The 15,620-nt window shown below is 36.7% G+C and overlaps 1 protein-coding gene across 3 annotated transcripts in view; it reads right to left on the reverse strand.

Annotated features, from left to right (window-relative positions):
• The window catches only part of LOC107743151 (oxysterol-binding protein-related protein 3-like), a 75,170-nt gene extending 64,601 nt beyond the window's left edge, over positions 1-10,569 (reverse strand). For all 3 annotated transcript variants that reach the window (XM_016556277.1, XM_016556276.1, XM_016556274.1), the window contains exon 1: positions 10,246-10,569. The gene's annotated coding sequence lies outside the window, so the exon portion shown is untranslated. The remainder of the gene's footprint in view (positions 1-10,245) is intronic.
• Positions 10,570-15,620: the final 5,051 nt, after the last annotated feature.

Consider the following 15,620-nt stretch of genomic DNA (forward strand, 5'->3'; position numbering starts at 1 on the left):
CTATTTACACTATGTTAAAATAGCAGGATTTCTATGTATACTACTTGTTGCAAATAGTGGCAATTATCTGCACCTCAGTGTTGTAGTACATTATAAAACAGTATGCAATAATAACTTATTGAGTGTAAATTTTAATTTTAATTCAAATTATTAAATGGATGCCACCTTATTGGGGCAAAAGCCCTCCCCTACACCTACCCTAACCCTACCCGATACTTTATTTTCAACTTTTTGATTATTTCCTTCATTTTTATTAAAAATAAATGCTTTTCTGATGTGATTTGAAATTTGAAAAGGGAGAAAAAAAGTTCGCCAAAAGGCAGAGTCGAACCCGGGTCGATTGCATCAAAAGGAATAGCCTATGACACACATTTTACCATCTATGCCACTGAATCTGACGATTGATGATCGTCTTTTGTGATGTTGACTAGCCCAATCACACGTTGGTGGGTGGAGTTAGTGTATATAGCCTCTGCCAACAAGGCGGGCTATTTGCACTTTTTTTTTATTCCCAACAGTTAAACAGTTGCCCACAGAAAAAAAACAGGGGGTGCTACAGCACCCTCAGCACCCCCACTTCCCGTGCCTATGAAAACAGGTTGTTAATCTCACTGTGAATGATTCATTCATGCATGTATTTTATTTTTGTACATTTTGACCTCATAACTTTTAATTAAAATGTTGCAACTCGACCTTCTAGTGAAACAACAGACTTCTCCATTAATTTATGCTGGACTTCTTCAATAATTTAGTCCACTTAAACCCTTCCTTACAATCGACAATCTTCCTGCATCCAATCAACATCCAGTGGCCTGAACCAAGTCCCGGTCCTACTTTTTATTAATTAATTCATTCATTTATTTATTTATTTATTTGATAATTTCACTCAGATGTTATTCACTCACTCCAAAATTAAAAATCTATCATGATTTACTCACCCTCAAGTCATTCCAAACCTGGATTACTTTCTTCTTTTTGTGCAACACAAAAAAATACTGAAATGACAAAAAAACTGTTGTCTATATATATACAATGAAATTTTATGGCGTTAAATGTTGTACTGTATGGACAAAACCAGTTAAAACATTCTTCAAAATATTTCACTTCTACAACCATTTTAAGTTTATCTGAAAAATTGCAGAAATTGATGCAGCTATAGTGGAATCGAACCTTTAAAATAACAAGGGATTAGTGTATCTGTTATAAGCCGCACTGATATTAATATCCACTGATTCTTCAATTAGAAATCCACATCATACAAACATCAGCAAAATAGCACTTATTTTAATGATATTTATTGAGAAAATGCACGAGAGGTGAATCTGGACACCAAAGGTCCAACTAATTTATGCGATGTAGGATGGCTAATTATCACATTGTGATAACACATTTCCTCATGAGCAAAGTAATGCCAGTGAGCCAAACTTTAGCTATTTATTTTCTGTGTAGGCGTCTTTGTTTAGCAAGGCTTGTGTCTGATTCTTTCACACAAATAAAGTGCATGAAGTGAGAACACCAGTAAAAGGTTTCCATTTTGTTGCTGAAATGGAAAAATGCTGGAAAACAAAGGCAAAATGGCTCACGTTTCAGCAGTACTCTGGAAAAAATTTCACCTTCCTGAAATATTGTGTCTAATGTACGATAATTCACGATGGGCACACTGGCACAGAGTGAATTAGCCATTAATGAAGCCCAGATAAGAGCTTTATCCTACGTTCCCATACACCCTCTGCAAATAACAGGCCAACTCTGATGCTCTAAACTCGGTAAAAGCGACATACTATAACATATAGTAATCTGAAGCACTCGTGATGACAGAATATTAAATTCCACTCTTATTGCACTTACAAACTCCAGTGCATCCAGGGAAGCTCCTAGAAGCAGAGAAAGGCAAAAGCAATACATCTTTTCAATCAGCGTCCATTTGAAAACACCCAATCGCAGCTCGAATTGAATAAAGCTCCACTTTAGACTGCAGTCTTCTGCAGAAGAATAGCCTCGTATCTTCAACAGGATGTGTTTAATGAGGCTTTTCAGATCACACAGAGACCGTAACCCTTATCTCTCCACCAGAGGCCCCATTCCACAGGCTGCTGGGGTGCAGATGCGTTTTGATCCTTCTATTTAAGGCAAATAATTTTTTTAGACCGCAGACATCTTGACCCTTTAATTACAGGTATTTTAAAGAGGTAAAAACAGCAGGGGAACACTGGAGGAACATGTTGAAGCTCTTTGTAATCTTTAATATTTATAAGGCTCAAGAGCCAATTAGTGACGACCTCTGAGCTTGACAACTCATCCGTCTCTGCAAACTGGCTCAAGTCCTTTGATTTTCTGACCTTTTATGAATTCTATTCACAAGACTTATTAGACCAGAAAACCTGTCCAGCAAGAAACACTTGCCCCCTCTCTATGACTGCCAGGTTTTTTAATAGTTTCAAATGAGCTTCGAAAAACTTAAATGTGCACTTAGTCAAGTTGTTTAAGGATATGTAGCACGACACATAAACTCAATTTTTTTACTTCATAGAAATGTGCTATTTGCAGTGATGATTCATTTGAAAGTGTGCAGAGTTACTTAGGTAAAGTAAATATTCAGCAGGTTATGTGATCTCAATGCGGGACCACAATGTTCCACCATGTCTCCGTGAGGCAACCCACTCCATGTAAAATAAAACAGCTTTTATTAGGCTTCTGATATGACTGGAGGTTCATATTCTCAAAAGTATACAATTCTTTATCTGTAAAGCTTCATGAGAAAATGATAGAATATGGTGGTGTGGTTACACAGCATAAATATTTCAGAATTCTTACAGGATTATAAAATATGTGAAAAATTTTAGTATTGCCATACCTCAGACATCAACCATGACTGCATTATTTAAAATGTTTAAGACACTGGAGAAAGTATTATTCACGTGAGATGAACTCCCTTTGTGAAACTTTTGACTGAGGCAAGGTAGTGTAATACATTTATAATGTCAACTTAGGTCACATATAGTCCTGGTATTCTGTTCACAGACAAAGCAGGGCTCCAAACAAAAAAATCGAGTAACTTAGGTGCCTAATTATGTTTTTAGGTGCCACAGAATAAACGTGTTTTATTTATTTTATTATTTTTATTATTTTTATTTTATTATTTTTATATTTTAACATTTCAATCATACTGTCACGTGTTTATGTCTCATCTTTTCTTGACTTTATCAGCATTTTAATCCATCTTGTAGATTACCTGGGAACTAAGGTTCACTTAAAGTGGGAACTAAATGTCTTTTCCAACTTGAAATAATACAGTAACAAAGAATTGTTTATTACACAGAATCTGTACCAATATCATGGACCATAAGCATCACTTGGCCACTGAGTGTAGTTTGGGCTCCTCCTCAATGCATCCTGTAAATGTTGTCATACACTCTTAAAAATAAAGGTGCTTCACGATGCCATAGAAGAACCTTTTTTGTCTAAATGGTTTCATAAAGAACCTTTAACATCTGAAGAACCTTTACGTTTCACAATATTACGTTGCAATGTTTACAAGCTTTACACGTTTTCCGCAGTTTGAAACACTGAATGAGCTTTTACATGAGACATTTCAGTAAGTTGTACTGTAGGCTCTCTTATAAAATAGCCTACGTTTTGATGTTAATTCATGTTCATTATGTACTATAGTAGAAAAGAGAAAGATTAAATGGGTTCACTTGCCACTTGAACTGAGGCGCTAAAGCGATCGCGCCTGCCGCATTAAAAAGCGCCAAAAACTGTATTTATTGTTTGAATTTCATTATGAATTTGGAATAATTTTAAAGCTGGTACTTTGTTTATTAAAAAGTAACAAAGCACAAAGCTTTTTGCGATTACTGGACAGCATATGAAGTTCACGCATTAACAGAACACAGCATAGACTAAGATCGTGATAAGAAGAAGCCATATTAGTAATGATTATAAACGAGAATTGTTAACGATATTGCCAATATCCACACAGCTGACAGCTTTAACTGTTGTAGTTTGTTCAAGTTGTGCACAAAATAGACTCTGCTTTTGTGCACTTTTAATTGCATGTCTCCGTCATTTCCATCTCTCTCGCGCTGCACAACTGAGCTGCATTTAGCAGGTGTGCGACAACGCTGCTTTTCGCCAGAGATGAGGACTGTTTGAAACTCTTTTTTTCACTAAAACTTTGATGCACATCGTCTCAGTTTAATACGTGAACATAACAAAATATGTGATCGCAAAACAATCAGGAAAAAAGGCATTACATGCCAATTTTTAAGTTATAACATGTAAATATATATAGTCGCCAGTGGCGACCTCAGCAAAAACAAATGTGACCGTTTTAGTCGCAGTCTGGAGCCCTGCAAAGGCTATATCTGGATGAAATTACCAATGTGATTGGTTGGTTACTACTAACTAGAAATGGGAAGTATAAGGAATGCAACAATTCTGGTTCCTATTTGGGATAGATAACACAAAAATTAAAATTCTGTTATTATTTCTAACCCTGACATTATTACAAACCCATTCTTTTATATTATGAACAGATTTCATTTAGCTTTAATTTAATTAATTAGGGCCCGAGCACCGATGGTGTGAGGACCCTATTGGAATTGCTCCGTTTCTTATTATTAGGGCCCGAGCACCGATGGTGTGAGGACCCTATTGGAATTGCTCCGTTTCTTATTATTAGGGCCCGAGCACCGATGGTGTGAGGACCCTATTGGAATTGCTCCGTTTCTTATTATTAGGGCCCGAGCACCGATGGTGTGAGGACCCTATTGGAATTGCTCCGTTTCTTATTAGGGCCCGAGCACCGATGGTGTGAGATATTGCCCACTCTTTGCTCTTTTCCAAAAGCCACCGGGTGGCGGTGAGCCCGGGTGCGAGGGCCCTTTCATCGCTGCTTGCAGCTTTAATTTAGCTTGTTTTTCCAAATAGAGCGTATCAAATATGGTCAAAGGCTGTGAGCAAACTCACTGGTTCTTGAGGAAGCTTAAATGTGCTTGAGTGTCATGCGAGAACAAACTTTAAGTGGCTTTCGCACTGCGTAGTTCTATAGGAACTCAGTTCTAGGAACTAGCCAGCATGGTGGTTCCTAAAGAACCAATTTCTCCCTCAGGCCATTTTCCTGGTTGCATTCGCACCGGCAGCAGGAACTCTGAAGAGACCGACAACAATGTCTTTATTTGCTACATTTACAAATGTCAACAACTGATGGAGGAAGCCGTGATCGGAGCTGTTTTTGTTGTGTGTCGTGGGTTTTGGGATAACGGAAATGGGATGTAAATGCACAATTTAGGCGATTGAAAAAGCATTAAAGGCAGAGTAAGTGATTTCTGGTAGCCAATGTTGATATTTGAAATCACCAAAACAAATACGCCCCTACCCCAAAAGGGTCTTGCCCCTATTTTGATAGCTCCGCCCCACATATACGTACGCAACCCAGGCAACTAAATCTCCTATGACAACTTGCAGTGTTACATATCATCGTGGCTAAGAAAATAACACAATGCTGCACACATCAGGTAGCTACATGCAGTTATTGCTGTTTTCCATATTCGTGGAGTAAATATTTTTACATGGCTTTTTAAAAATGCTGGGTAGCTGATGTTTCGTATGCGTTTGGCCAATCAGTGTACACTTATGTCACTGGTAGTTCCTATAGAACTGTTTTAGAATCTACTCTGAAGTAGGAGCCAATTTAATTCCCTCAAACAGAGTTCCTAAATACGTTCCTAGTTCCTGCGGGGCGAACGTGTCAAAAAGCGGACTTCTGCTAGGAACTAGGAAAAGGTTCCTCCAGTGCGAAAGCCCCTTTAATGGGTTATCAACAATTATTTGAGGACAAAATGTTTGAGAAATTAGAAATACAGTTCCATTGTTAAAGGCACAATATGTAAGTTTTCGTCGCAAGAGGGCGCATATTCAAAACAAACAAGAAACAAAGGCGTAGTTTGATCATGCCATGATTGAGTGTGGAATCATGGGAGTTGTCGTCTCCTTCCCCACAGCCGATGCAATCCAACAGGACTCGGGCAGAAATCATGTTCATTGATGAGCTAATGTATTAAAGACTTATTAAGGTCACTGTAGTGTGAAGCATGGTGGGGCTAAAAGTCGTGGAAGCGAAACGAGGCCGCTGGAGTGATTGCTAATGAAGGACGAGCGCGATACACGGCTCGAAAGCAGCAGAGCTTTTATTATGCCACAGTCGACTGGTTCCGCTTCTTCCGGTTATGCGTATGTGGGGTAAAACAGTGCTGTTTTATACTAGATACATTTGAGTGTATTGAAAGTTCTGTTATAACGTCACCTGTCTAATAAAATGCATAACATATTAAAGTGTCTTTGGGGTTTGCATGTTTTTAACAAAATAAAACCGGAAAAATCGAGGGTGTATGAAGTCATTGGCAGGCGACGCAATGACACTATAGACACGGTTTGTTACACTAGATAAAATTACTTATTTCTCTGGATTTAAACATTCTTCAAAATATTTGGGACAATGTAAGTACACAAGTCAGCAAAATATATAACACTGTTCTAGTGGTTTTGGGATATTTTAATCAAAAAATCTTACATATTATGGCTTTAAAGATGAAATTCTTGCAAGAGGTGTCTTTTAATTACTTTTAGAAGCATCATAAATACAGTAAAATAAATGTAATAATAGAAATATTTAAATGCTGTGTTTTCTGTAAAGGAAAAAGAGTTCATTGTTGAAATTGCCCTCTTTCGTCAACACAAAGACAGCAATTAAATGACACCAAAGGAAAGTTGAGCTGACCTATTGACATCGGCTGTCTACAACGCAGACTGTCTGAACTGACATGATGAGACTATATGTCATTAAGTCAAGTCTTAAACACAAAGATATCAGATTTTGCCTCAGCTGAGGTGATGCAAGCACAAATTACTTTAAATAAGCAACATACGAATACCAGAAACCCAGACAAGTCTGAGACAGAATGGTGTCTTTCCATCTAGCTGTAACCTCACCCACCTGTTTAGGTTTAGAAATCACATCTTTAATGGATGAGGAAGGCAGACGGAGGCAACACCTGCCACTGTGCTTGAGCAACCACAGCATCTGCTCTCAAAGCCCTATACAAACGTGCACTATCCACAACACATTTCCTATACACAGCTGAGATCGTAGAGAAGTTCCCATAAGTAAAGAATGAAAGAATCACAGAATCAGACCACTACCACCCTCCTGATGTCTCTTATCAAACTCAGCTTATTTCACCTCACACTGTGACTATGGCAACAGCGTGTGTGGTTTCGTAAAGCGGTCCTGAGCTCTGGTGGGAAAATAAAGGTGTGTGTTTTCTTCTTAAAGGACACAGCTATGTGCAGCCCCATACTGAGCAAGATAACCTGCACAGCTGCAGTCGCAATAGGTGATAGGTGAAACTAAAAAGCCAATAAACGTCTATGTGGTTGTCCTCGTGAATTCTTTCTGAGCACTTTGGCCCAGTCATGTTCCCACAGTTTAGCTTAAAGTTATATTTGTAGATTGTATTTCTAGCAGCATTTTTCACACTCACAGCCACTAACCTGAGAGCTGGACTGCACAGTGGGAAAATGGAGAAGCTGTACAAGAGTTGAAGAAATGGAAAGTGCACCATAATGGTACCATAATACAATATTGATGGAAAAGGAAATTACAGCCTCTAATGCATCCTTTAGGTTTGTCCAGACTGGGACATACCAAGCACAGAAATAGAAGGCTGAATGGATGATATGGAACTTTCTTTTAGGTTATTTTTACGAGAAAGGACTATGGACATTGAGGATCTTATCCCCTTGCAACTGAGGTAGGACTCTAAAGCTCGCAGCTATATGAGCAGACCTCCTGAATCTTAAATTTATAAATAAAACCTTTATTTAATTTGAATAATTACCATATTTAATGACATGGCATTGGCAAGTAGACGACTGTACAATAAACTGGACAAATGGACTGATACACATCTGATTTCTTGTCAACTGTTCTTGTTCACTTAAGACATACCCAATTAATTGCATTTATCAGAATGATTGTCGAGATCGGTATTTTGACATAATTTGATGTGTATATGTGTCTGTTCAAACACAAGGAGATACGAAAGAGGATTCATTTCGGTGTTTGTGCACAGTCTGAAACGTTCCTCTCTGCGTGTGCAGCTGTGCGCATAGAAAACCCTTTCGCCTTTTCTTTTGCTGGAATGGTTTAAAATCGCTTGCGTGTGTAAACATGAATAAATGATAAACTTTCACTCTATTATGGTTACATTTTGCAATTAATCTGTGGATCACATGCGTGCCAAAACATGGGGCTTGCTCCGTACAGATCACGGATCAACTATGAATTAATGATCAAACCACTATTAACCGTTCAACCACTATTAATGATCAAAAATCTAATGAACTGATTTACATTATAGCATTATCAAACACATTTAATTTATAATTAAATGCAAATGCATCAATAGCCTATTAGATAAAAGTCTTTAAATAAAGATAATGTAAGATATTACTTTATTCAGATAGATGCATTTTTTACATTTTTGTTGTTAATTAATGTGTACATAATATGCATTCTTGGATTATGTCTGCTATGTTATTCAACTGATGTACATATAAAACTTATTTCATACTTTTAATTTTACCACATTTTTTAAATATAATGTATTGTACTAAATAACATATTAGGTTGGTGTTATAGGCTCATGACATGGTGGCACTAATCATGAGGCAGGATTAACTGCTGTCATTTATAATTTGAGATGTTATTGAAGACATCTGCAGCCTGTCAGATCCATTTTCAGTCCAGGCTGTCAGAAACAAGCCTTTTCACATATCGCTGCAAAATTCAACTGGAGTTCAAGCTACGCACAGGGCAATTTGACACCCTGTTCTATCCAATCATGTTTCGAAACACTGTCACAAGCTAAAGAAATTTACAAACACAATCACTCTGACTCAGTGTAAATTTCTGTCGTGTACATCAATAAAATATTGGGATTTCATTATGCATTGAATTTCATACGGTGTGAAATAATCGTTTTAGAAATCTCAGCAGAAACCCTCTGTCTTGTGCAGATGTTGTGTTTGGTTTCCAAAACTGCAATATATTGAAGTCTGGATGTCTGTGTTTCTTGGAGTACTGTTTATAGAAAGTGACAGATAAGGAGAGAGGGAGAGAGAAAGAGAGAGCATCCACCTCATTGCTTCTACTCTCAATGGCTGAGAAGGGAGATAAAAGTCAGTCCACCACCCCCAATTTATCTTGCTGTAAAAATATTCACAAATTGGCCGCTGAAGCAGCCAGTTGTCTCTTTAAATCCTGTGGTAGCAGGAATAAAAAAATATTACTTAACTGGCACACAGTTCTGGTTGGGACTAGTACATACATAGAAAAACACATTTCTCAATCTGTTACCATGGTGACTGGGAAATGACAAAAGAGTGTATTTCTAATGGATACGGTGCTTCTTGTCACATTCAGATGGTGTTCAGAGTCAAACAGCCAGTAGTTCACACACTCAGACCTCTCACATACTTTCACATTCATTTTTCTAATCAAACCATCATCACCTCCATCATCTTCACTTCTAAGTAGCATGCCATTTTACTGAGGCAGTTAGATAAGCTTGTAAGTTGTACATTAGAGTGCTTGTCATTTAATACATGTAGAAGTGCAAGCACTAAATTTCCTACTACAACTTTAATGAGCTATTTGCATCTAAAGAGATTAAGTCATCAATACAGAAAGACTCTGATACTGACACATGCGTACTAAGATCTTACATTTAAATGGCAGAATAACTTTGACATGTCTACAAAATAAAGACGCCTTGTGTATTTAAGTAAATACCTTAATATATTGCCATGAATTGCGTAACTATTGTTTATAAATGACAACCAACCCTCAAAATACAAAGCCTATGCAACCATTACGCAACTCTCAAACTAATACACTATTAGAAGAGTTTTATCTTATCAAAAAAGGAATGTTTTGATATAACTACATGAATTCCTGTCGTCCACGCCCGGGATCAAATAGTTTCCTAAACGCAGCAGATTATTATAACGCTTTTAACGTTACACTGTATCGACTTTGTAATTACATTACTTGCAATCATGCATGGACATGTTTCCGGTTTGCATGGCATGCAGGGCTAATAAAATTGTGGAAAGCACAAGAAAAAGCAATGACATAGTTATCTACGACAGTTCGCCAAATCGAGGAAGTTTTTGACTTACCTTTTAAACTGAAGTTACTGGTGATACACCAAACTGACCGCCACTTCCGGAGGATAAGAAAACTGCGAAATTCACAACTACGAAATGTATCCGTGCGGCATCTTGTCGACAGCACGTCGTATCAAGCAAAAAAAAAAAAAAGATTTATGAGACCGTCTGCTCTTGTGAAGTTTACGTTAAATATTCACGTAACAGACCTCGAAGCAATAAAACTAGATACAATTAAATATTGTAACAAATAGCTATTATTCGACATGTAGATATAAAATGATTAAATGAAGTAATCAGTGCGGAGTCAAAAACGAGTCTTGAAGATGCTCTTCCCTCGCGCTCACTGTGCAAATAAACGGTGCTGTTGGGCGCGTGGGTTCAGCGAGCGGTTCACAGACGCAACTAAAAGTGGCCTTAGCCAATCAGCGGGGGAATTACCACGTACGTCACTTGTAGAGGCGGGGCTACACCCGTTTTGAGAGCACCTTTTCCGTGACGTCGCCGCATTCTAGAGCTCATAGCTCTAAATGAATTTCACTACTTGTTTTAAGGACCCAAATTTGCTGCTGTTTGGTTACTTTAATGAATATAAATGGTTCTTTCTTAACAGAATGCCAACATTTCCTAATTTATTAATACATCTTTGCTTAACCGCTTTCACTGGTCAGCAGCTTGGTCATTCTGAAGGTCAATCCAAAGTCACTTTGTATAAAAACAACTTTTTACACATGGCATTATTCTGGGGATTTCCCTAGACATTTGGTGCCTTTCAACACATTTTCAGATAGTCTAGACCTTAAATGGGCAAAAGACCCTCTATCACAGTGATTTCCTACCACACCACTGGTACCCTGGATGCTTAAAAGGATATTTCACCCAAAAATAAGATTGTGTCATTAATTACTCACCCTCATGTCGTTCCAAACCCGTAAGACCTCCGTTCATCTTCGGAAAACAAATTTAGGTCTTAGGGTCTTACGGGTTTGGAAGGACATGAGGGTGAGTAGCCTAATTAATGACAGAATTTTCATTTTTGGGTGAACTATCCTTCAGTTCCAGTAGATACTTGGAAAGATTGAAATTTTGTAAAATATAATTAAATGAAATGGTAATGTAAAATATTAGATTAAAATACTGATCTATAATAATATTAGAATAATTAAAATTCTAATATTATATATTAATATAAAAAATATTTATATAATAAATTGTATTATGATAAACATATAATAGGCTAATAATCGTCAATAAATGAACATTTATAATAAATCTTTCAGAAACTCAACTCAAACGGTTCTCAAATATTTGCTTTCAGAACTGTCGAAACCTGTTATAAGACAAACATTCTCAGGTGTCTCGTTAAAAGCATGGGTGAGAGAAAACCTAATGAGTCGGTTTTTGAACCACAGCTTTGACTGTTTTTGTTTTTAAATAAGAATCATTGTAATAATAGCCTTTTTAGTAATATTCATGTAGGTGCGGAAGTTTTGAGGTCGATGGAGGGGCACTTACTTATTCAATGCTCTTGTTGTGGGGCATCATAAGACATAAATGTTGGGAAACTCTATGATTGCACATTATTAACACATAAAATGTATATTACATTTAAATTTATGATGTTACTGTAATGGTTTAGTAATCTCAACTGGACAGAAGTTGACATGGCAAACAAATTGTTTAGAATTGCATATCCTCTTTGTTATACATGCCAACTTCTACTTATGTCAGGACAAAAGCAATAAGTCACCAAGAAGAAGTGACCAAACCTTCGAAGACTAAATGATCAGATAATTAACCTAAATAACTGTAGAGCATTCAAGGGTATTCAAGAGCATCCATGCCTTTAGTTTGATGTCAAAACTCTTCAGCAGCAATTAATAAAAGCCAAATAATACATGAGTAGTGCACTGTGCCTTTCATCAGTTTGGTGTTGCCTGCGATGGATGATAAAGTAAAAACAGTGGAGGAATGTTGAGGGTCGGACATGCTGTGTATTATGGGGGTGTGTTCACCAAGCCGTGCATATTTTTAGCACATTCCTGGGGTATTACACACACCCTCATCATTGAGAGTGCTTATGTGTGTTAGAGGACAGAGTATTCATTCATGTGAAGTGGGTTTGTGCGTGACTGCAATAAAAATTTGTGGGCTTCCACCAGATATAGATATGCAAACAATAATCGCTCAGCAATCGTCTTACAGTTTGCATCCTCCATCACGCAAAAACCACAGTGTGATGAAGCTCTTATAATGGAGAAATGTGGTTTGTGGAGTGTTCATCTAAGCAACATTACACTATCTTTGTTTTTGAAAAATATATATATATTTAGCATATTAAATGACACTACTTTTTGTAACTACTTGTAGTTATTAATTATCAATACCAATGATCCCACTAGGGGCCTCTGCAAACTGCATCATAAAATCATAATTTTGGGGTTAATTAATTTCAACAGAGGAAATATCAGCTTAGATAGGAGGGCCTTTTGGACAAAGGTGGCCTTACAGCTGCACAGGGCTTCGATTAATTTGACGGAAGACGTCTTTAAAAAAATACAATGCTTCCATCTAGTGGTCAGTTTCCTAAAAACAGAAGTCATGTCATTCAGTTAAAGCAATAGCATTTCTTCACTGTCACCTTGGAAACGACTGACTGTTTCACCCTAGAAGTTCAAACAAATTATTAGATGAGCTCTTTTTTATTTTTGCTTCCTTTTTATGAAGTTTGCAATTTTGCAACACTTTCACCAAAATGTGGGACATGTCTAAATCCAGGTTGTTGTTGTTGTTGTTTTTTTTAGCTATAAACATTAAACGAGCCAATAATTTATATAAAAACATGGGAGAATTAATGGGGGGAAATTAAGTTTAGCAAGATTGATATCATGTTACACCTAACATAGGGGATTTGTGGAATGCACCAAATTAATTAGGCTACTGTCACACACTTGCAATCAAAATTATTCAACCCCCTTGACCTGCAAGACATTTTGTTGCAGAGAACAAAATTTTATGAAAAACAATTCAACAAAGGCATCAGTAAACTATCGTAGAAGGTTTATTAAAACACATTTGAGTGATTTTGAGGATATAAAGTTTATTTTAAAAAATCTAATTGACTCTAAACATACATATACAAAATTATTCAACCCCAAAAAGTTACATTTGATAGAGAATCTTTTATTCTTTTTAACCTCCAATAAACATTGCCTCTAAGTGCTTACAAGCTTCTGTCACCTCTGCTAAAATCTTGGCCAGTTCGTTGTTTGAAAAAGCTTCCAGATCACTGATAATCTTTGGTTTTAATGTTGCCACTGCCTTCTTCAAATCCCACCAAATGTTTTTAATGAGATTTAAATATGAAGACCGAACAGACCACTGAAGAACTTTGTACAAAGAACCAGTGAACATCTACACCCAACCAGGTCTCAAAGATCAAAGATCAATTGTTTCTAGCGCTTCCAAAGACCTTGATTACATGATTGATCAGGTGTGTTTAATTATGGTCGAAGCTAAACTATGCAGGACAGTGGCCCTTTAGTTTGACAGCCCTGTTATAAGCCTTGGCTTTTTTTTTTCTTTTTTTTTTGCACTAGGCATACCACTGATCCTTGGGTCCAAAAAGTTCCAGTCAGGTCACATCACTCCATAAAACATTCTCAACAGATCCAAATTAATTTGATCATATTTAAGTTGGCCATTTATGTTCTTATTGGTCAAGAGTAGCATTTGGCAAGAGTAGCATGTCCCAACAGCAGTTTTTGTTTAATGTTATTCTTATATTCTGCATTGAAATGTTGTTTCCTCCTTTCATTAGGTTATATTGTACGTCTTTGGCAGTAAATTGAGTTTTTTTTTTTCTTTCACCGTTGCTCTGATCCAATATTTTATTTCCCTTGATTCTTTATAATTCCATTAAGGTTCTATATAGCACTTTCAAAGTTCTTTATGGAAACTATATAAAAAAGGTTCTATTTAGCAGCAAAAAGTATTCTCCTATTAGGATGACGAACCCTTGTCTGGTACTGTTTAGAACAGTTTTTCTTAAAAGTGTATACACAGTCATTTAGTATGACAATAAACTATGAACAGTAATTAGGAACACAACAGTTTGAAGAAGTCAACTGCAGTTATGACTTACTGACAATATGCACAGAACAACTTTTATTTTTCAGCTTTTATGAAAAATTACTTAGCAACAACAAGTGACATGAAAAACATTCTAGATAGACTGCCCTGAGAAGGTGACTTAAAAATTGCAGTCTCTATCTATAAACCTCCAACAATGGCTGAAACGCACATCATTCTTCACCTTCTGTACACAGAGGTTTCGCAGACTCTGGAATGAAAGGATTTGTGTACCCAAACGCTCAAGGACAACCAGTGGGCCGACACACATAGTGCTGTGAGACATGCTTTTCACTTGTTTGAAAGAGGTTCAGAAGAAGAAATGAAAAGAATACTGTTCTCAGTGTAGGGATTTCGTGCAAGAAGATTATACAACTTCCCAACAAACCCCACAGCATGTCAATGAACTAGACATGACAAACCTCACTTACAAGACATCCATAAAAGCAGGGCTCATACACCCTAAAGCCCGCCACTTGTGTGAACAGCTCACCATCGCAAAACATAGGCCTACTGTAGGCCTAAATATTATGCACACAGTAAGGTGAGCCACATGCCTTCTCAGTTAGCAAAATAAGACTGGCAGAATTTGCATCTGTACATTATATGAATTTTGTAAACTATTCTCTGCATTTGATAAATGCCTCCAGGTTGTTAATTTTTCTACATTTCATCCACACATCTGGTCAGACGGGATGCTTTTTTTCCCATTTCAGACAGTAGATGGTGATGATTTTAGGTCTAATGTTTATAAGTGTCCAATCAACCGTTTTACTTTAATTTCAGCAAAACGCACTGCCACTCTTTTTTGAGATTTCTATTTTATCTTGTGTTACAGTTCAGCATTTGTGTGAAAAACATGTGCGAAACTATGACTTATGTTGGACTAAGATGATGAAATTAAGATACATTGAAGAAATACATTGAAAATGACAGCTTATAATACCTGTAAATTGTTTAAATACATTTTTAGTGACAGTTAAAGTTAATTGTTAAAATACTAAATTGCTAAATTCCCACATGAAAAAAAAAATACTATAGTAATTTATAGTAAATACTATAGTGTTTTTGAACCATGCTATAGTAAAGTACTTGAATTAATTTGTTGTGGTATTTCTATAGTTGCTGTGGTAATATAACAACTATAGTAATATAAACAAATTACTTACTCCAATACTGTACTAAGTTTTCTTCAACTATAGGGTATATTATACTACAATACACTACAGTTTACTGTAGTAAAAACTAAAGTATAC

The sequence above is a fragment of the Sinocyclocheilus rhinocerous genome, unplaced genomic scaffold (genome assembly GCF_001515625.1).
Source record: "Sinocyclocheilus rhinocerous isolate Xijiao unplaced genomic scaffold, SAMN03320098_v1.1 scaffold946, whole genome shotgun sequence".
NCBI classification, from domain to species: Eukaryota; Metazoa; Chordata; class Actinopteri; order Cypriniformes; family Cyprinidae; genus Sinocyclocheilus; species Sinocyclocheilus rhinocerous.